Source organism: Silene latifolia, chromosome 2, assembly GCF_048544455.1.
Source record: "Silene latifolia isolate original U9 population chromosome 2, ASM4854445v1, whole genome shotgun sequence".
NCBI lineage: Eukaryota > Viridiplantae > Streptophyta > Magnoliopsida > Caryophyllales > Caryophyllaceae > Silene > Silene latifolia.
In genome coordinates, this window is record NC_133527.1 from 98164893 (window position 1) to 98186985 (window position 22093).

The window sequence follows — 22093 nt, forward strand, 5'->3', positions numbered from 1 at the left end:
GTGGGTAACTAGGGGAAACAAACATGGGATTGATTAATGCTTAATCTAATATGTTCACATGATTAATTTGCTTGCTTGTTGTAATGTCAACTTTATGCACATGTTATGTTTGATGAAATGCCAAGCCTATGAATCCTTGCATTTACAACAATCTCTTATCTACTCAACTTGACTTGTAAGATATAAACCAACTCGAGTCTTGTTAGACCATGCATTGAAGTTGAATAGGAGGAAAGTAAGTCGACTTGTAGGTGTTGTACAATATAATCAATTCGACTCCGGGACCCAACTCTTCCTATGAACCGTAAGACATAAACCAACTCGGTTCCTCCACAACATTAATTGCTTGCTTATAGTTGTAAACATGTTTGTATGATCAACACCATGAATCCCCTATGGCCCCATGATATCCTATCACTTTTAATTATTTGTTCACATCCTTCCTTTTATTGCTTCTTTTACTATATTGCTTGCATTAGTCTAGACACAACTACAAACCCAAACAAATTGTGACACTAGCATAAATTGGGATAGATAGACTTAGAACCCAAAGCACATCGTCCCATGGATCGACCTCGACTTACCACTAACTAGTTGTATGTTGAGTATTATAAATGTGTTTTGATTGGGTGTACAACGACACGCTCACGTCACACTCGATCGAGGCATTTCATTCCTCTCGATCGAGTGATTCTTCAGCAATTCTTCTCGATCGAGCAACTATGGCTCTCGATCGAACACTTCCAAAATAGCTCAATTCGATCGAGTACAGCAGGGACTCGATCGAACAACTTCAACTACCAAATCTACTCGATCGACCTCAAAACCTCTCAATCGAGCAAATAGCCACTGAAAACAGCACGGACTCGTTTGGTTAGCTTCTAAGGACCTCCTTCACGCTTCCCGAGGTACGACTTTCTGCTCTAAATCTCCATCTCCTCAAAATGCATGCTAAGAGAAATGAATAAGGTACGATATCACCACTTTAAGGTCCATTCCTACAAATGAGACAAGACGAACCAAAGTAACCAATTCAGGGCATTTTGCAATACAAAGCAATGAAATTGATACAGAAATGCGTGCAATAAAAGGCCAAAAAGACTATATAAATTGCACGTATCAACAGGGATCTCCGAAATTCGATCAGTTGAAAGTTGTCTTAAGTTTGTTTTCAAAAGACGGTTTGAATTCAAGTTGGCTCTGAAAACAATGTATTGTTTCCAAAGGCGGTTTTTTGAAATTCAAAATTGTATGTTTTGAAAATCGTGTTCTGAAATGTGTGACAAGGTCTCAGGGACAGTGTATGGTCCTCAGGATTTGAAAATGTTTTGAAAAAGGGGTGTGTGCCTTTCTCGGGTTTTTAAAAAGCCATTGTGTCGGCGCGAGACGGGTTAAAATCCGTTTCTTGATGCGGCGATTATAACGGCGTAAAAAGGTGTTTTTGGAATGGTTGTAAAAACCGGGATTGAAAATCGTCATTATGACGGCCTAGAAAGGTGTGTTGAAATGGTTTATAGGAAACCGGGTTTGAAAATCGTCATTACGACGGCCTAGAAAGGCGTGTTTGAAATGGTTGTAGGAAACCGGGTTTAAAAATCGTCATTACGATGGCCAAGAAAGGCGTGTTTTTTTTCTTTTTCTTTGGTGAAATGTGAAATGTATTAAAATTGATAAGAAGGATTACATCAGTTCAGTCACCAATCATTGACAGTTACATCAAACTACATCCAAACAATAATACACAAACAGCAAAAATAAACAACTATGCTGTCTGCAGTCCTTCCCAAAACTCGTGTAGCTGAAATCTAGATGTCATAAGCTTCCCTTTACACCTGCGATGAATATCAGTTTTGACTTGCTGAATTATGAATCTAAGAGTAGACACTTTGGCTTCAAACAGACAATTGTTCCTAACTTGCCACATATGGTACCATAAAGCAACAATTGCCGCTAGAACAATCTGTTTCTTCATCAAGGACCTGCACCTCCATCTAACACTCCACTGTACCAGCTCATTCAAAGGGACTGTCACACCCAGCCACTCATTTAATCCCTGCCAGCATTTCTGACTATACACACACTCATAAAGCAAGTAAACATGATCCTCTGGTTTGTCTAAACAATATTCACACAAACCATTTGTAGGCATACCAAAAGCTTGTATTCTATCCTTAGTGAACAGCCTACCCTAAACAGCCATCCACCCAACAAAAGAATGTTTAGGCATATTGGTAGTATTCCATATCAAATGATACCAATCACATTTCTCCTGCACCCCTTGTAGCCACTTATATCCCCTTGAGACAGTATATTCACAAGAACTCTTAGTCCAAATGCCTTTAGTGTAAAATCGTTGTAGGAAATCGGGTTTGAAAATCGTCATTGTGACGGCTTAGAAAGGCGTGTTTTTGAAATGTAATGGTCGACGGAAGACCGAGGTTTGAAATGGTCATTATAACGGCGCAAAAAGGTGTTTTTTCGAAAGTTTAAAATGACACGGAAGGACTTATGATAACATAACACATATGCACTCGCAGTTTCATTATATTATGCATAATGCTGACATGGGTTTTGGCTTAAAAGGGTGGGTTACATACCAAGCAATCAAACCCCGATTTTCGAGAGGGATACCAATCCAAACAAAATGTGTAAGGAGGGTGCCCTAGCCTCGTGCTCGAAGGTGATGAAAGCTCTTTGACGAAACAGAAATGTGTACCGTCAACGGTATGCTTGAATCAATCGGGATTCGAAACGCGGGGATGAGAAAACCCACACCGACGAGACGAACCTATTGGTCGAAAAGGGTTAGGTTGTGGGCCCGGACAAGGAACCCGACTATGACCGTAAAATCAATTAATGCATTTTAACCAAGACCTCGTTCGCGTCTCACCATCTAGGGATCACAATGACACAAGTGTCCTAGTTATCCCCGGCGGAGTCGCCAATATGTGGACATGGCCCACCTGCGATGCCCAGCCGATCTGTGGGACGTAGCATCAGTCTTTTTGAAAGCCACGCTCGGCGGCGTAAAAATGCTTTTGACCGGATCGTTTTAGATCGGTCGATTTCATCTCGGCAACGATCTCAAAAAGATGCAAGAAATGTTCGAAGTCACCACCAAGCATTTGTGACGTGGAACCCATTCGAATCCACTTTATACTTAGGTCAACCAACGCAAAAAGCGGTGTTTGACATAGGTACTAAAGATAAGGAATCATCCCTCTTTAGTATCCTATCTCTAGAATGACTCTCGTAGGCCCTGGATAAGGTCGTCCACTATCCAAAGTTTCTGAGTAAGAGGTGAAGGTATGCCCAATACCGCCCGCGGCATCGGCCTCTACTGATTGATCTTGGTTGGTTAAATGCAAAAGTTGATCCAAACATGTGAGCTTTCTATGTCGGTTGTTTAATCCAAGTATCAAGTATTTGATGTCGAGTTGGATTTAATGTTAATTTTCATGCAAGATGGAAATTAAACATCCATTTACCGAATTAGGTTTATGGTGCATAACGTGCTTCATTTGTCTTAGTAAGGCGTTTTGCAATACAATGTAAAGTGGGCAGATTCGTCATCTGATCCATCCTGTATTCTGGTTAACCGAAGTCGGGATCATCCTAGACAAGTGCTGGAAGAAAGCAGGGTATGCATCAGGCAGCCTATATAGGCGCGAGCCATCAGGCGATGCAAACAGGCCTATCCTGATTTTAAAATAAGAAAATGAGTGGCCTGTTTAGGCGTGGGTCAACAGACGATTGAAGGACGTCTTCTGACCATTGAAAAGGTTTGTAAAATGGTTTGAAAGGAGGGTGTTTGAACCCTTCTTGATTTGAAAAGGTCGTTTAGACCACTTTTGTGTTGATGTGATGAACGAGACTTGAATAATCATCATTATTTTGACAATATTCAATGTCGGGTTCGACTTTGCAAGTTTGACATGAATAGTTTTGAAAATGAATATGAACTAATTGTTTTAAGTTCATTTGTTTGTAATTAGTCAATGTTTATCATCGTACTCGGGTTAAATTCGACATGGTATGTAGAACCAAGGATGATCTTGTATTTATGACTAGTGCATTTGTTTTGAAAGTATAAAGAAATGAAATAAAAGGTTTTAAAATGCCTTTTAAGATGTAATTAACCAAATATTATCACCGAAACACGAATTAAACCGTCATGGTATTAGGAACCAAGGGTGAAGAATGTTTCATGGCTAAAACTCGTAAAAAAATGATTGGAAATATTTGAAATGGTAAAAACCGATTACAAACATGAAAACAAAAGGGGAAGAAGAGACCAAACACGGTTGGATTAAGGCTTGAGAGGGTCTTTAGGCGCGAGCCTGTCTGCTATACAAGCAGCCCCTGTCTCGGGCAAAAATCCGGTTTTGGCTCATTTATCCCATATTTGGACCATGTTATGCATGTTTTAGCATGTTATAGTCATGAAACAAGTGAAAAACATGATAGAAGAGGATTTTTACACCCTCATACTTACATGCTAGGCTTGAGACGAGAAATTGACGAAAGTGTATCAACTTGTTTCGTCGGAAAACTTGGTTTGAAAACCGTTTTAGCAATGTAAAAGAGTGTTTTAAGTTTAGTGATGGTGGAGTTGGCCGAGATGGTCGGTCAAGCGATTTAATGCACGATGACGGTACCAAAAAATGTGTAAGGCTTGTGTTTTCGATCGGTAGGTCGGAAACACGTGTCGGTTTGTGACTTGAGAAGTCGAGTCTAGAATTTTAAGGGAGAAATAAGGGGGCGGACACTCGCGTAAGGCATTATGGTGTGTGAAGGTGGGTATTTATAGAGAAATGGGTGGCTGTGTACGTTTTGAGCGACGTGGCCGCATAGGCTGCTCGAAGAGGCGCGAGCCAATTCGCGGGTCTTCGTGGTGTCTTGTCACTATCACGCAATTGTAATCATGATTTGTTCTATCCTCTATTTTGGATGAACTTGATTTGTACTTGACCATGAGGTATTCCGGGAAATACTTAACATGGAAGTCTTGAAAGGTTTGTTTTTTTGTGTTTAACTCGAATTGACTCGCTATTGGAGTCGGGATTTGAATTTTGAGTCGGTTTTTGGTCCGGTGTCGGTTTTAAATCTAGTTATGTCATTGTGACCCCGTCTTCATGCATTAAACACTCCAGGTTCTTTTGAAAAGTTTGAAATATTTTATATTCGAAATCGTTTTAAGTTTTCCGACGTATAGTTGTACAAAACTGTCGATCAAACACTGCGATTCCTAAGCATGTTGTAGTCCGATAATCATCGGGTGTTTGTTGGAGACTCGACAGATACTGGGTATCTACAGTTAGTTGCATCATGGTATGTAGTTGCATTTTAGAAAATTTTTGTGAAAATGCCTATTTGGGAAGCTTGACAAGTGTATATAAGGCCCTTGTAGATAATTTTTCTCCTTCAGACTTTGCTTGCTAGAATACTCTCAAGACACCCTAGGATGTGTCATACTAGTATCCTTTGACCCATGGACTAAGGCCTAGTCAATAGTGCCTTGTGGTGTGATAACTCCTTGGCTACCGTTTATTCCAAGGTGACCCTTGATGTCATGCAACCATCCTTACACTTCTATCATCATATTTTGTGAACAAAAAGGGAATGGGCACAAAAACGTCAAATTGAGTTCAAGTTATCAAATGTCAAATGTTTGCAATTGCATCAAATGAAATGAGAAACAAAAATAAACTCTTATGCTTTTAATAGAAGTTGTAATACCCGCCCTTTTAGGGACCCTTTGACCATCGTTGACCGACCTTGGGAGCGGAAGTAGTCTTAGGAAAGTATGCCAAAACCTGTTTGAGCTGCGTGTTAAGAGTGGTACTCGATAGAGTAGGGGCTACTCGATCGAGTAGCTAGGGTACTCGATCGAGTAGGGGGCCACTCGATCGAGTAGGTTGGGTACTCGATCGAGTCACGGGTTTTCAAATGAGGGTTTTATATCGCGTTTTGTTAAATCCGCAAATCACTTCCGCCACTTTCCTCCTATCCTTCAATCGCCCCTTTCCCTTCCCTTCACCTCAAAACCTCCATGGAAGCCTTTTTGAAGATCTTTGAACCTTGGGAGGGCGTCACCGTGTCGGGTAGCGATCTCTTCTTTGAGTTTTCCCTAATAGGTATGTCACAATCATCATCTGTGTCTTTATCTCTTTAGTTAGGGTTTGCTTGTTAGTAATAGATAATTGTATGGTGGTTATAGGCTTTGCTTGGTCGCTGGATGTGTTATCTGTCGGCATGGATTGGTTGCGGTTGCTTAAAGGTAGGTTCGCCTACTCAGTTTCTGTAGATAGTCTAGTGTGTCGGTCGTTATGGTAGTATTGTGGTTGTTTGATATAGTAATTGATTGTCTTGTGTTTGTGGTTGTGATTGCTTTGGTGATGGTTCTCGAGATGCGTTCTCGGCTGAGTGGGGTCACTTGCGGGAGTGGCTTCACGCCCTAGTTTCGCCCTTCGTGGAACCCGCCACGGAAGGGGATGTGCACATTAATGGACAGGGTTATCGCTCGGTATGATGAGCGGGGCTTAGGTGGGAACGGCTGCGGTCCCCCATCGCAGGATCGGTCCAAAGGGACGATCGATGTGTTTTGGTTGGATTATTGTGATTGCGGTTGGGACTGATATCATTGTTTGTATTGTTGATTGTAGTTGCCATTGTCTTATCTTGTCTCGATCTTGACCTAGTGTGGTTGTTTGTTTGTTGTGTGTGTCCGCCGTGATCCCTTATGGTGAGCAAATGGTCTTAAGCAGTGTTGATGTTGTGGATAGTGAGTCCTGGGCGGGGATGAGTCTTCACGAGATTTGTTTATAGTAGCGAGTAGCTTCTGAGTTGTACCTTTTACATCGTTTGTTGTTTAAACCGCTTGTAATATAACTTAATAGTTTTCTTATTGACGTTTGATAATTACTTTCCTCGGGCAACCGAGATGGTAACGCCCTTATATGCTAAGGAAGGCCTAGTTAAGGCTCCTCTGAATATGGGGGTGTTACAAAGTGGTATCAGAGCGACGATTTTGGAACCTGTAACAAATGAACATAATGAACGTAGAGAGTCTAATAAAATGAACCTGGTGTATGTGTAATGGGAGCCCCTACCGATGTTAGATTTTGGGTGAGTAGGCGCCCTCATTTCAAAATCTTGGCCCCATGACGCTTAAGCCGACACATGGGATGGGAATGTGGAGTCCGTGTGTCTATGTGTGCTATGTATGTTAATTGTGCCGGAGCTACCTCCGGTTAAGTTTTGTTAGAATTAATAGAGGTGTGATAGTAATGTTTGGGCCGAGTATGGTAATTGTTGATGAGATTATGGAGTTCTTTGAATGATTAGTGAGCTTATATGACAGCTATGAGATTCGTGACGAAATTATACGTCATGGAGATGCGTGAAAGTGTGAAATCGAATGTGTAATATGAATAGTGAACACGTGGGTGTTTGCCATAAAATTAATGATGACGGAAGTTGTACGTGAGATTATAGATCCTACCGCGATGACTATAATGATAATTATAGTATAGATGAGTAATAATCCGAATCACGGTATGTGGTAATGTGTTTATGCTTTGCTATTTAGTTGAAATTTTTCCACTGCGTAGTATTTGATTTATGCAAGATAGATTGCTTGGGATGGAATGTAAGACATAATTGAATAAGTGGGTTGCAAAGTGTATAATTATGTGATAAGTGAAAGGAGGAATTAATGTAAATTATACGTTTCAATTTGAAGTAAACACGAGTTTAGTAATAGCACGTAAAGTAAGTTTAAGTGTAATAAAATGACACGACTAGGTTCATAAATGACTCCTATGACGTAGACCGAGTTGGGTAATTTGTATAACGTAACGTGATATGTCTCTTAATTGTTGAAGGGTTGTATTTTGTGTGACAATGGTTATAAAACGTGATTGAATGTGATAATTAGTGTCGAATCCCGAACTTAGTTTGGAATCGACACGCGGCGTTGTTTTGCAGGTATCTTCGAGTTACTTAGTGTTCGGACCGAGTACTTAACTATACTTGACCGAGTGCGAGTGCTTACTTGACCGAGTAGACCTCACTCGATCTAATTAGGAAGCTATGATGTCGGGATGTGGGAAAATTCCTGCAGTTACTCGACGATTTAGCTCCTACTCGATCGAGTAGGGTGGTACTCGATCGAGTACCCAAGGCACTCGATCGAGTAGGTTATTGTCGCAAATAATCCTACGGGTTTTCTTAAAACCCCTAATCTTTCTATTTCTTCTTCTTATTCCTCTATATTTCGACACACCTACACCTAAATCACTCTCAATTCCTTATTTCCTCTCAAATCCTCTCTTTCTCTTGGGTTAGTAGTGATTCTTGGGGTTGATTTCTTAGTTTAATTTCGTTTCTCTACTTTGTTCATCAATCAAGGTATGCTATTCTTCCTAATGTACATGGTTTATTGCTTTGAATGTGCTAGGAAAGTAAAACAATCTTAAATTTTCGACTATAATGACCAATTTGGTGCTTTTAATTGTTGAAACATGATTCACATGCCTTCTTTCCATGTTTGTTGGTAGTTAATTGCTGTAAATTAGATTAGAAATTGCAAAGATGAACCCGAAATTTCTAGGGTTTCCAAAATTGAAATCGATTTTTGGTTGTTTTACAATGGTTAGATGGTAGAATTGAGCCTTAAGTATTGTTTATATCATGTTGGAGGATAGATTTTGATGGTTTTACCCTTAGAAAGTTGCCTTAGAACTCCGTTTTAAAAGTGCCTTAAATGGAAATTCGTGATTTATAACTGAAAAATTGATGTTGTAATTGATAGTACAAGCACGAGTTGAACTTCAATATAGTAATAGAAACGATGCTTGATGAAAATATGCCAAAATTGTCTCAGCTGTAAAGACCGTCTGAAAATTTTAGTTGAGTTGTTGAACATAATATGAAAGTGATGATGATATGCCATAAATTATTCTTTCTCTTGAATTAGTAATATGTAATTAGCAATGTAAATAGAACGACCTTTAGAAGCATGCTAGGATATTCGAATTGCTGAGTATATGTGTTTACATGCCAAATTTTCATAATTGCGGTTTATAAGTGGCTACAAACTGAGACTATATGTTAAAATTGAGGAAACTATTGATGCAATGTGTGTACCTAGCTGAGCATCTAAGTTTAATGGCATGAGTTATGAGCTTCAAATATTGAACTGGTTGATGAGTTAGTGAACTTGCTAAGTATATAGAACTCAAATTGTATGAAGTATATGCCTACATGTTTTATACAAATTGTTTGAACTTATACCTAAAGCGAGATGCCGAGATCGAACCTTGGAACCCGCCAAAGTAAACGGGGGAGGGGTAACCCACCTGAGCTAGGGGAAGGAAGTGGACCTGTGGTACCCGCAGTCCCCGAATACCCTACAGTTGTTTTTGTTGACTTCAAGCAAAGGGAGCGTTTTGTAGCCTTACAAAAACGCAAAATGAGACCTACAAAGTGTATAGACACCAGTGTGTTAGAGGAGTTGGAGATAGAGACGGATGTCCGTCACATATTCGAGACCTTGGGTTTTACGGGTTTGTATAGGCTGAGGAAGCATACTTACCCTTTTCTTACCTTGGAGTTCATGAGCTCTTTTAACTATGACCAAATGGGTCGATCACAGTTTAGATTGATGAATACCGGTTTTACGTTGACCATGGAATTGTTTGCCTCTCACCTTGGGTTGGCCAAGCCTCCCAAGGACTCCATCACCGACATTCCACGGTGAGTGCGGCGTCTGCCGCCTAATGCCTTGCTTGACCGGGAAGCAAGCTCCCACCTCGAGCAACATGCTTTGATTAATGATGTTCAAGATATTACCTTGAGGGTCTTTCTCCGTTCTCTCTCGAACCTCCTCTATGACCGAAAGGATATCAGTAAATTAAATAACCATGAGGTCTTACTTTTGATGTCGTTCCTCAACCCGGAGCGGGCCAGGAAAGTGGTCTTTAATGCTCCTTCTATAGTCTGTGCTGCCCTTGCCTTGATGGCTTCTTCCTCTTCCCGGTACCTGAGTTGTGGTGTTATTGCCACTCGGTTAGCTGAAAAGCTAACCTCCTTTGAGGCTTCTTCGGCGTACGTGCCTCTAGCTACCCCAGTGCCTACCATGGATCGTGAGTACTATCTCGACCTGAAATGGTTGAGGACCTTGGCTGACGGTAGCCTAGCATGGAGGGTGTATGGGATGAGTTGGATGAAAATTCAAGCTCCTGAGCACCTCCCACCCACGGAGCCCTTGGAGCCGACAGTAGTGACGGTGGACTCCGATGACGAGGAGGAGGAGGATGATGACGGACCCCGCCACCCCTACTGACCTATCTCATCGACGACACCATCCTTGAGGAGATGCCGAGCCGACGAAGGGCGAGAATGCGGAAGTTCGGGTGGTAGAGAGACCCGAGTGGTGAGGGGACCCCGTCGAGTGAGGGAGAGGGCCTCGGAGACTAGGCCACGACCCGGTCGCACCACAAAGCAGCGGAAAGCCTTTTCCATGCTACCCTTACCTCGACACCCCGGAGACGCGATCCACTACTTGGCGGAGAGAGTGTCATCTACTCTGACACTCAGGAACATGCACGAGATGGCGTACACTCAGGGGATAGGGACCGAGGGACCCCACCCGGTTTGGTGGAGTGGAGTCGGGGACTACACAGGGGTTTTCCATTCCTACGGGGTGGATCAGTCGACGTGGGGGGCACCTCAGTCCTTCCCCTACGGTGGCTTGACTCCATGGTACGTGGGCCCGGGAGCAGGAGCAGGAGGTGATGCGGGAGTGGGTTCATCAGGTGCGGGTATGGCTGGAGGTGGTGGTGGTGATGATGAGGTGATGTTTGAGCAGCAGCAGCAGCAGCATGAGTGATACTCCTTGTTTCTATCTTCGTCCATGATTGTTAGTGGTAGTTGTTGTTAGTAGCGTGGTTAGATTTTTGGTTGTTTTAGTTGAAACTTTATTTATGAACTTGTATCGTTAGGCCATAAGGCCGGATTAGCTACTTTAACCGTTTGCAGAATGATTGAGAGTCGGGGCGTCATCCCGACTCAATTTATGTGACAGTCATGTTTATATATGTTGGTCTATAACGGGTTGTGTAAGGTACTTGACCTGCAGGTACTCGACAGAGTACCCCACACTCTATCGAGTAGCTGCAGGAAAGGAAGAAAGGAAACATTGTGATCTCGGGCTACTCGATCGAGTAGCCAAGACACTCGATCGAGTAGCATGGCACTCGATGGAGTACCGCTACATACTCGATCGAGTAGCACTGTTACAGGAGGTTTTGAAAATTAAAAAATGTTCAATTGTTTTATAATTGCGAGTTTAATGTTTAAAGTAGTTGTGAGTGCGTAGTAACGCCTTTGAACCGTTAATTTCATATATTACAAGTCGTGATTGAAGTGTTATAAGCATATTTGTCACAATTAGTGAAGCGGTAATGATTTCTGGTTACTTTAACATTCCATACGTCTCATTACGATCTATTTATCGGAGTTGTAACTTCACCTATATTTGTGCATATCATTTTAACGTGTGTTGTCAACGGTAACTAGTTATTCCGGTGACTTGGGTACGATTTCTAATTTAACGAGTATGTAGTTAGCGAGTAATGTCCACAACAAATAATATGGTTTCCTTTAATGTTAAGATACAAATAATAAGTAATACGCGTTGATATTTGGGTGGTGAACTTCGGGGACGAAGTTCCTTTTTAGAGGGGAAGAGTAATGTCGCGAAATAAAAAGGTCGCCTTTGAATAATGTTTTGCTTGTTATAACGTTGTTGGTAGTTGTTTATAATGTTGTTGGTATTATGTTCTGCTTTAATATAACGAATTACTTTAGTTATTTAAAGTGAAGGGGTTGTATGTTTCAAGAGACGGTCATGAAGAATAGTTATAGTGTGATAAATCGTATTCGAATCACGTTGCCAAGTAACATGGTGGCATTAGTTGTACCACGTGAAAGTTGATATGAGACATGTTCTAGATCGATAGTTTGATAGTTGTCACTGTACGTCGGGTGATCGTGGGTGGTGATTCGCATTGCGGGTTTGATGTTTATATGTATATAAAGTAACGGTTAACGGTAATAGTGCTTGCATGATAGTAGTAAAAGTCATTAGATATAAGTATAGACGGTGATGATGATGACATGGGGGGGAATGATATTTCCAGGGAGTAATGGGTTGAGCGGGAAGATGAGTGAGGACGTTTTGTTCTCGTGTCTCGAGCGGGAGATGGGTGAGGTGAACTTCGGGGATGAAGTTATTTTTAAGGGGGGGAAGACTGTAATACCCGCCCTTTTAGGGACCCTTTGACCATCGTTGACCGACCTTGGGAGCGGAAGTAGTCTTAGGAAAGTATGCCAAAACCTGTTTGAGCTGCGTGTTAAGAGTGGTACTCGATAGAGTAGGGGCTACTCGATCGAGTAGCTAGGGTACTCGATCGAGTAGGGGCCACTCGATCGAGTAGGTTGGGTACTCGATCGAGTACCGGGTTTTCAAATGAGGGTTTTATATCGCGTTTTGTTAAATCCGCAAATCACTTCCGCCACTTTCCTCCTATCCTTCAGTCGCCCCTTTCCCTTCCCTTCACCTCAAAACCTCCATGGAAGCCTTTTTGAAGATCTTTGAACCTTGGGAGGGCGTCACTGGTGTCGGGTAGCGATCTCTTGCTGAGTTTTCCCTAATAGGTATGTCACAATCATCATCTGTGTCTTTGTCTCTTTAGTTAGGGTTTGCTTGTTAGTAATAGATAATTGTATGGTGGTTATAGGCTTTGCTTGGTCGTTGGATGTGTTATCTGTCGGCATGGATTGGTTGCGGTTGCTTAAAGGTAGGTTCGCCTACTCAGTTTATGTAGATAGTCTAATGTGTCGGTCGTTATGGTAGTATTGTGGTTGTTTGATATAGTAATTGATTGTCTTGTGTTTGTGGTTGTGATTGCTTTGGTGATGGTTCTCGAGATGCGTTCTCGGTGAGTTGGGTCACTTGGGGAGTGGCTTCACGCCCTAGTTTCGCCCTTCGTGGAACCCGCCACGGAAGGGGATGTGCACATTAATGGACAGGGTTATCGATCGGTATGATGAGCGGGGCTTAGGTGGGAACGGCTGCGGTCCCCCACTGGTAGGATCGGTCCAAAGGGACGATCGATGATGTGTTTGGTTGGATTATTGTGATTGCGGTTGGGACTGATATCATTGTTTGTATTGTTGATTGTAGTTGCCATTGTCTTATCTTGTCTCAGTACTGACCTTGTGTTGTTGTTTGTTTGTTGTGTGTCTGCCGTGATTCCTTATGGTGAGCAGTCGGTCTTAGCAGTGTTGATGTTGTGGATAGTGAGTCCCAGGGGCAGGGACGAGTCTTCACGAGATTTGTTTATAGTAGCGAGTAGCTTCTGAGTTGTACCTTTTACATCGTTTGTTGTTTAAACCGCTTGTAATATAACTTAATAGTTCTCTTATTGACGTTTGATAATTACTTTCCTCGGGCAACCGAGATGGTAACGCCCTTATATGCTAAGGAAGGCCTAGTTAAGGCTCCTCTGAATATGGGGGTGTTACAGAAGTACCCTTGCTACAAATGGGGTTACTTTCAAAATGTTCAAAGAAATGCAAAAGTTGAAAATGCCAAACATCAGAAAATGGCATGGAATGTTCCTAACTGTCGAATGCTACAAAAATGGGGGGAAAATAAACCCAAAAGCAAACTACCATCATGAAACTCATATATTTGGAATCCGTTTTATCCTTGATGATCCTATCTTTGTTGCATGCTGGAGAAGGGACGACCCTTCTTCTTGTCTAGGCAAGAGGGAGAATTCCGCGATCCTACAGTGTTTTCTAACACCATGGGGAATTGACTCTTGACAAAAGCATTTAGAAATTATGGACAAAGGTAGCCTAGTTTAACATAACTTGGAGGTGACTTATTTGTATCCTCTTGGACTTAATAACTAGGAGAACTATTATCTATAATGGAGTTTGTGCCCTCGAATTGCTTCCCTTGTAGGTGATTTCCGCCAGTTAGATGATGAAAGTGAATATTCTTTTTGTATATCATCCTTTACTTGTTTTTGTGTGCTTAAATGTTTGGATGCATCGCCATTTTGGCAAGCCCCACCTTGCCTTGCAAGAAGGCATCTTACCTCATGGATGTATTATTGTGAGTTGAAGGGGCAGAGTGATACCCGCTAATTGTCTCACATCGGCTAGTAGTATTAATAAAGGTCATTGTTTTATTCACCTCTTTACTCGGGATGAGCAAAGGTTCGGTTTGGGGATTTTGATGTGACTCGTTTTTACGCACATTTAGTCCCTTAAGTAGCCTCGTTCCTATGCTTCCTAGCATGTATTAGGGTCGTTTTTATCTTAAGCTTCCTACTTTGCATATTCTATGAGGTTTTGTGCCCTTGGTAGGGAAGGAGCTCTAGCCTTACGTATATGGAGCAAAACATAGCTAAATTGATCACATCTAACGACCAAGCATCAAAGAGGAGACCGACACTAAAAGCCTAAGTAGATAGAACAAATAAATGGGCAATGATGAAGGACCCTCACGGCTCCTCAATTATCCTCACGGATCATGAGGCAGCCAAATGAAGAAGAAGGAAATCTGCATGGAAGGACGGGCAACCCAGAGCCGGACCAGGCGTCCCAATACTAAGGACGAGCGTCCCAAAGAACAGCCCAGGCGTCCCGAAGGCAGGTCGAGAGTCCTTTCAAGCAGCATGAGCGGACAATAGCAGCAGGTCGAGCGTCTCAAAGCAAGACTTTCAAGGCGTTAAATTCATTTTAGGGACTTAATCGTCATTTAAACCCTTAGTTAACCTAATACTTGTACTTAGTATAAATACTCTCTTGTAATAGAAGATTGGCATCAAGTCATTATAGTAGATTAGAGATCAATTACCTTAATTATATCTTAATCCTTCCTTAATTATTGTTGAATAATTCTTAGATTTAGTTGGGTAATTTGAAGATTATTTGGGTTTATTGAAGAATTGACAACTCTTCATTCATCAATCAAGTTCTCTTCTATTATCCTTTCCTTTTCATTTGTTCATCTTAAGTTTGGCACAATTTCCTTACTCTTTACTTAATCCTTGTTTTACTTTTTAATCATGTTTAGACTTGTTAAGATGATTGAAAGCATTCTTAGTATGTTCACCATGATAATGAGTGAGTAGTTCTTTAACTATGGTTAGTGGGGGATTAAGAGAGTTAATCATGGGATAGATCTTTACTTAATAAGTTCATATGATTGCTTGCTTATTGTAGTTTCAACTTATGCACATTTTATGCTTGATTGACAACCTAGCATGATTCTCTTATCCATTCAACAAGACTTGTAAGACATAAACTAACTCGAGGCTTGTTAGACCATGCATATAGTTGAATAGGGAGAATTAAGTCGACTTGTAGGAGTTGTAAGGTCTTGACCGACTCGGCTCTGAGACCCAAAACTTCCTAGGAATTGCAACATATAAACTAACTCGATTCCACTACAATAATAATTTGCTTGCATCTATGAAACTTGTTTATGTGATCTCACCATGATTCCCTTATGAACCCTTGATACTCTAGTGCCTTTTATCAATTGTTTACATTCCCATGTACTTTACTTTCTTTGTTACTTTACTTGCTTTGTTTTCAATTTGTTTACATTTAACTTGCCTAGTAATTTAGATAACCATTTCAATCCAAACTAAATTGTGACTCTAAGGCATAACTACTTGCATTTGATAGCTTAATCAAATACCTGTCCCTTGGGATCCGACCTTTACTTTCCGCTCTACTAAGGGTAATTTATGGAGACTATAAATATTTTTTGAGGGCGTACAACGACACGACCCATCATAGGTAGTCGGCCATAATGTAAAAGAGCTAAACCAGTTTCCACAATATGGCGATGACGCCTTTCGGCGTAGCCATTGTGTTCAGGGGTATGGGGGGAGAAGTAAGATGAGAGATACCATTAGATGCAAGAGTAGGTGTAAGTTTAAGGTTTTTGCCACCATTGTCGGAAAAAACTTGGAGAATAGGTTTGTTAAAGAATTTTTCGACGAGGGAACGAAACCGAGTAAAAACATCATGTGTATCAGATTTTTTATTTAAGGGATAAAGACAAGTGTACTTGGTAAAATGGTCAACAAAAATTACGTAATATTTGTAATTGTCATAAGATAGAATAAGGGATGTCCATACATCCGAAAAAATAAGTTCCAGAGGAGACGTAGTATTAAAACTTGAAGTAGAAAAGGGGAGCTTATGGCTCTTATTAATGTGACAAGCACTACAATGAGTATTCTTATTGGAGCTAATAGATAAAGAAGAAATATTATTAATTAAGCTAAGAATGCGAGAGAAGGGGTGACCAAGCTTGTGATGCCACGTTGAGAAGGAAGGAGCAAGGCTGAGGTGAGCAGAGACAGAGGACGAACATTGAGAAGAGGATGATGGACACCACACATAGACACCATTACTATAGTTGCTCTAGAGAATAATCGAGTCCGTCTTGAGATCTTTAACAATAAAAGAATTAGGTAAAAAAACAACATACGCATTATTGTCAATGCAGAAGTTGGAGATATAAATTAAATTATGGGAAATAGAGGGTACAAGAAGAACATTACTAATATTAAGAGTAGTATGAGAAGAAGGAATAGAAAAAGAACCGATATTTGAGATTGGAAGACTGGCGCCGTCTCCTATAATAAGATCATCGACTCCGTCATATATTGAGTGGAGGGCAAGGTTGTTGAGTTCACTGGTGATATGACGTGCAGCTCCGCTGTCAAGAACCCTGGAGCGTGGTGGTTGAGTTGTGGAGGCAGTAACAGTATGGGCTTGTGGTGGGTTATTGCGATGGTTGTTACGGTAGGCAGTAGAAGGGAATTGGAAGTTGGGAAACTTATTTTTGAAGTCCTGGCAAGAGGTCAGGTAGTGCCCCGTCACCTGGCACCACTGACAATGCCCTTTAAAGGGCGCGACAGTGAGGTCAGAGGACAAGGAAGAGGCAGCAGACGGGTTAGGGGTAGTGGAGGGAAGGGGAAGTAAACCAGTAGAGGTAGTAGATTTGGTATAGGGACGAGGGTAATTTGTTTGACGGTGTTGAGCATAGTGGACAGAAGAGGGAAGGGATAAGGCAGAGGATGCAGTATTGTGTGTAATTTCAAAGTTAAGAAGCTTCTCAAGTAGGCCTTCGAACGAGATAAGAGTATCACGAGCCTGAACTACGTCAATTACGGACTTATAGGTATTATAATCTAGGCCATGGAAAACCTTCGCGATGATGTCTTCATCATCCATAAGTATGCCCATGTAACAGAGTTCGTCCGTGGTAGACTTAATGGCCTGCATATACTCACTTATTGTCTGGGTGGACTTAGTGATAGATTTGAGACGTTCATTAACCTGCAATATTTGCCCCCGCGAAGGATTCGTGAAGGTATTAGCAAGAATCGTCCAAACCGCAAGAGATGTCTTGGAACGCAAGATAAGTGGAGACACAACTGTGTCCAGTGTGCCAACAAGAGCACCACAAATCGATTTATCCTGTCGAACTCAGGTTTTATAGGCAAGATTAGTGGTAGTTGTGTCCAGTGTGTCTCCTCTTATTAAGAAAAGTTAGATATTATGTATATGTCGTATATTTTGCCTTGTATCCCAAGCTTGCAATCTTTGTAATTCTATAGTATCTTGTAATTATTTAGTTTCCTTAGTCTTGCCATTATAGTTGTATATATACCGTGTTAATAATCAATACAAATTACGCTTTTCCTTGTACATACTTCTATATGGTATCAAGACCTACAACGATCCCTCTCTCATAAAGTTTCCTGCATACCTTCTCATCTTGCCAGTCATGTTTAGCGGCACTTTGACTTTGGCTAATCCTGCTGATCCAAAAACACCCTTCATCCTTCTAGATATCTCAAATTGTATCAAACTCGCCCCTCTCACTTACCGCTCTTGGGAATTCCAAATTGAAAATACTCTTGATGGCTATGATTTATTCAAGTTCCTTGACGGAACCCACCCTACTCCACCTTCTACTCTTACTTCCGACACAAAAATTTTCCTTAATACACAAATGGGCATTGAAGTTGCACATAATGCCATTGAAGTTACACATAATGTGCAACTTTAGTCGTATTTACAAATAGATTTGAAAAAAATATAAAAACAGAATATAAAATAAATTGGTGTTATAAAGTTGCACATAATGGGCATTGAAGTTGCACATAATGTCATTGAAGTTACACATAATATGTGCAACTTTAGTCGTATTCACAAATAGATCTGAAAAACTAAAAAATAAGACGAATTAAGATCTGAAAAATTACTAGATCTAAAGAAAAAAAATGTATAACAAGTCAAATTTACAAGACGAGATTTGGGAAAATAAATAATAAAACGATATTTGAAATACGAAATCTAAAGTTACACATAATGGGCATTGAAGTTGCACATAATATCACTGAAGTTATAAGTTTAAATACTAAATCTGAAAAATAAATAAATTATATAACAACATGACATTTTAAAATAAATAAATTATATAACAAGACGAATTTTAACAAGACGAGATCTAAAGTACCAAATTTGAAAAAACGAAATCTGAAAATTTGAAAAAAAACGAGATCAAAATTACAAACTTTGAAGAAAAAAATGACATCTAAAATACTTGGAAAAAAATTCTCACCAACCGCCATAAACAACACCGACACACATACCATTCCACCCATCCTTGTTTCCTCCAACCAACAACAACCCCACCACCAACAACAACAACAACAATATCACACAACATACAAACATTAGATCTGGAAAAAGAATCTGAAATAAAAACGACAACCCCAGCACGACACGATAAGACAACCCTACCCCACGACAGTAACAACAACACCCAACAACAACCACACCTACCCCCACAACAATGCGGCCGACCCAGATCTGAAAAGAAAAAAAGAAAAAAAAATTGAAATGAGGAGAGAAGGCGGGAGGGTTTTAGCCGCAGGAGGAGGGAGGAAAGGACGGTCAGTGGCGAAGGCGGCGGTGGCGGTGGTTAGGTCGGGGCTGGGTGGTGGTGGTGAGGTCGCGGCAGGTGGTGTGTGGTGTAGATCGGGGCTGGGAAGTTGTTGGTGAGGCGCGTGGTGGAGGAGGGAGGGCGGAAGGTGGTATGTGGCGGTGGCGGCAGGAGCGATTGCTGCAATTGGTGGTAGAGGCGGTGGTGGAGAAGATTGGTTGAGGTCGTTGGTGGTAATGAGGGGCAGAGGGAGGAAGGATGAGAGGATTTTTTTTTTTGGTTTTTTTTTTATGAGAGAAAAATGAGTGAGAATGAGAAGAATTAGAGAATGACTATTGAATGAGTGAGGTTTATTTGTGGCCATCCATTGAGATGAAATCCCATCTCTTCAGCCCCTTTCATCCAAAGGCCCATATAAGAACTTAGGGACTCAATGAATGTAAGAAAATTTAAGAGAACTCATCTTTCTTTCTTTCTATATATATATATATATATATATATATATATATATATATATATATATATATATAAGGGCGAGATCTCATACGAAGTAGAGTTCAATACGAAACGTACCAGCCCTGCTCATCTCTCATCCTCTCTTATCATTCCGTATCTTCATATAATAGCTTCTGCCGCCAAAGAGCACGAACGACGACAGCGAAGGACTGATCACTGCCAGATCAAGCGCACTGCCGGTGTCCATATCCGTGCACCACCAGTCACCTAACAACCCATTTTCTCCTAATACTTTCTTATCCCCGTCCACTACCATCTGACGACAGCCACCACAGCCTGATGCCAGCGTCACCCTCGACCACCCAAACGTCGAAGAAGTGACGACGACCTGCATCACTATTCTTGTCGGCAACCGCGAGCTTCTGTTCTTCTACCATTTTCATTCCTATCAATTTCTAGATTTAGGGATACTACCGACTTCTATGGGCACGGTGTGACCGGCGTCTATTGGAGGTTGATGTGAGTTGGTTGGCGGCGTTGGGTGGTAGCCAAAAACCAGATCTATTTTGGCAAATTGGAACGGTCCTCTTAGAAGAAGAAAGTCGTCTGGATTGGTGTTTTTGGGGATTCCGGTTGACAAGGTGGTGTTGGTTGTGGTCGAGCGGCGATGGTGGCAGTGACGCTGGTGTTGGTTATGGTTCTAATGGGGTAGCTGGTTGTGGACGGGGAAGCTCTTGGATGTCGCCGGCGCCATTTGACGTCTTTGGTGATATTTTCTGCGCCATCAGAGTTGTTCATTGATGTATCCGGTGCTGTCTGAGGTGGGCGTTGATATTATCGGTGGTTGTTAGAGAAGTCGTTGACCACTAGTGGTGGTGGGTAAGGTGGTGATGAGTGGATACACAAAAGTATGCTCCAGGTACACAAAATACGACTCTAAGATACACAAATTGATGGGTGTATCTGAATGTATAACATGTGTATCTAGACTAAGTAGTATGTGTATCGGGGTACTGTAGGCTTCAAATCAAAAGCGTTAGTGGTCGTTCAAATGGTCGATGTTACTGGTCTGCACAGTGAAAGTGATGGTGGTCGGTACAATAAGAGAGGCGGTGATCAGCGCATAGCGACCTTATTATGGATGATAGTGACGGTGTTTGTTGTTGGGTTAACTTATTGACGGAAAACCAACGTCTTTATTTGTTCCCATCATTACTATCATTCCATTAATTAGAATGTCGTCTATATTTTTTGGCTCATATAGTCATGTTTATGCGTTTGCCTTTTTATTTACGGTTTTCAAAGTGATTCGGTATTTTAACAACACAAAAACACAAGCATACAGCTCCACTTTGCGGTAAATTTATGAAAAAAAATATTGTAAATTCAACGGCTTAAAGTCCTTGTTATGTTGTTATGCACCACCGATGAGAACGTTAGCTAATGTTACGATTTAGATATTAAATGGATGTTATAAGTTATTTACACGGTTTGAATCCCGAATAAGCTTTTAAACGTACTATTGTTTGTGCTTTATATGAGAAAAATAGAATTTTCACAAAATAAGATTTGTTTTGGGTTATTTACGATGAACAACAAGAACGTGGAATATTGTATATACTCCGTATTATATTATGAATATTACGAGAATGTGGGAAATGTACCAAATACTAATACCATAGAGTAATGAATCTTTATCTCTATCGAAAATGGATTATTTTGGTCCAACTATTGGTAATATCAAAAGATTATTTTGACGGTGTATGTGTATTACACCTTAGTTTGTACGATTCGCACTGTAATTAGTCATAAGGTCTCAAATGCACTAATACAAACATATCATAATGATCAGGTGCTAAAATGAAGTACAAAGCAAGCATTAAATATATCTCGTAACTTAAAACAATGTATCTACCTAGTTACTTAAAAGAGTGTATCTAGCTAGCTAAAAGTATGTATCTAGCAACTTAAAGAAGTGTATCTAACTAACTAGAAGTATGTATCTAGCAACTTAATGGAGTGCATCTAGCTACCTAAAGGTATGTATCTAGCAACTTAAAAAAGTTTATCTAGCTAACTAGAGGTATCTATCTAGCAATTTAAAGGAGTGTATCTATCTATGGTATCGGAACGGGGGCATTTGGAAGAAACGTACCTACTATACATTGAAAATGAATCTAGGACTCTTTTGAAACGTACCTAGTAGCAAAAAACGTATCGAAAGAACGAACAAAATAAATTTGGTTGGAGTTGATAATGTAGAGATGAGCTACGCCTTTCTCGATAACTAATTGTGTGTGTAATGTAAAATACGATATGTATATAGCAAATTAACAGAGTGTATCTAACTTGATACAGGTATGTATTTATAAATTTAAAGAAGTGTATCTTGCTAACTTGAGGTATGTATCTAACAACTTAAACGAGTGTATCCAGCATGTTAATGGTTTGTATCTTGTAATTTAAAGGAGTGTATCTAGCTAGATAAAGGTTTGTATTTAACAACTTAAACGAGTGTATCTAGCTAGGTAAAGACATGTATCTAGTAACTTAAAGGAGTGTATCTAGCAAGTTAAA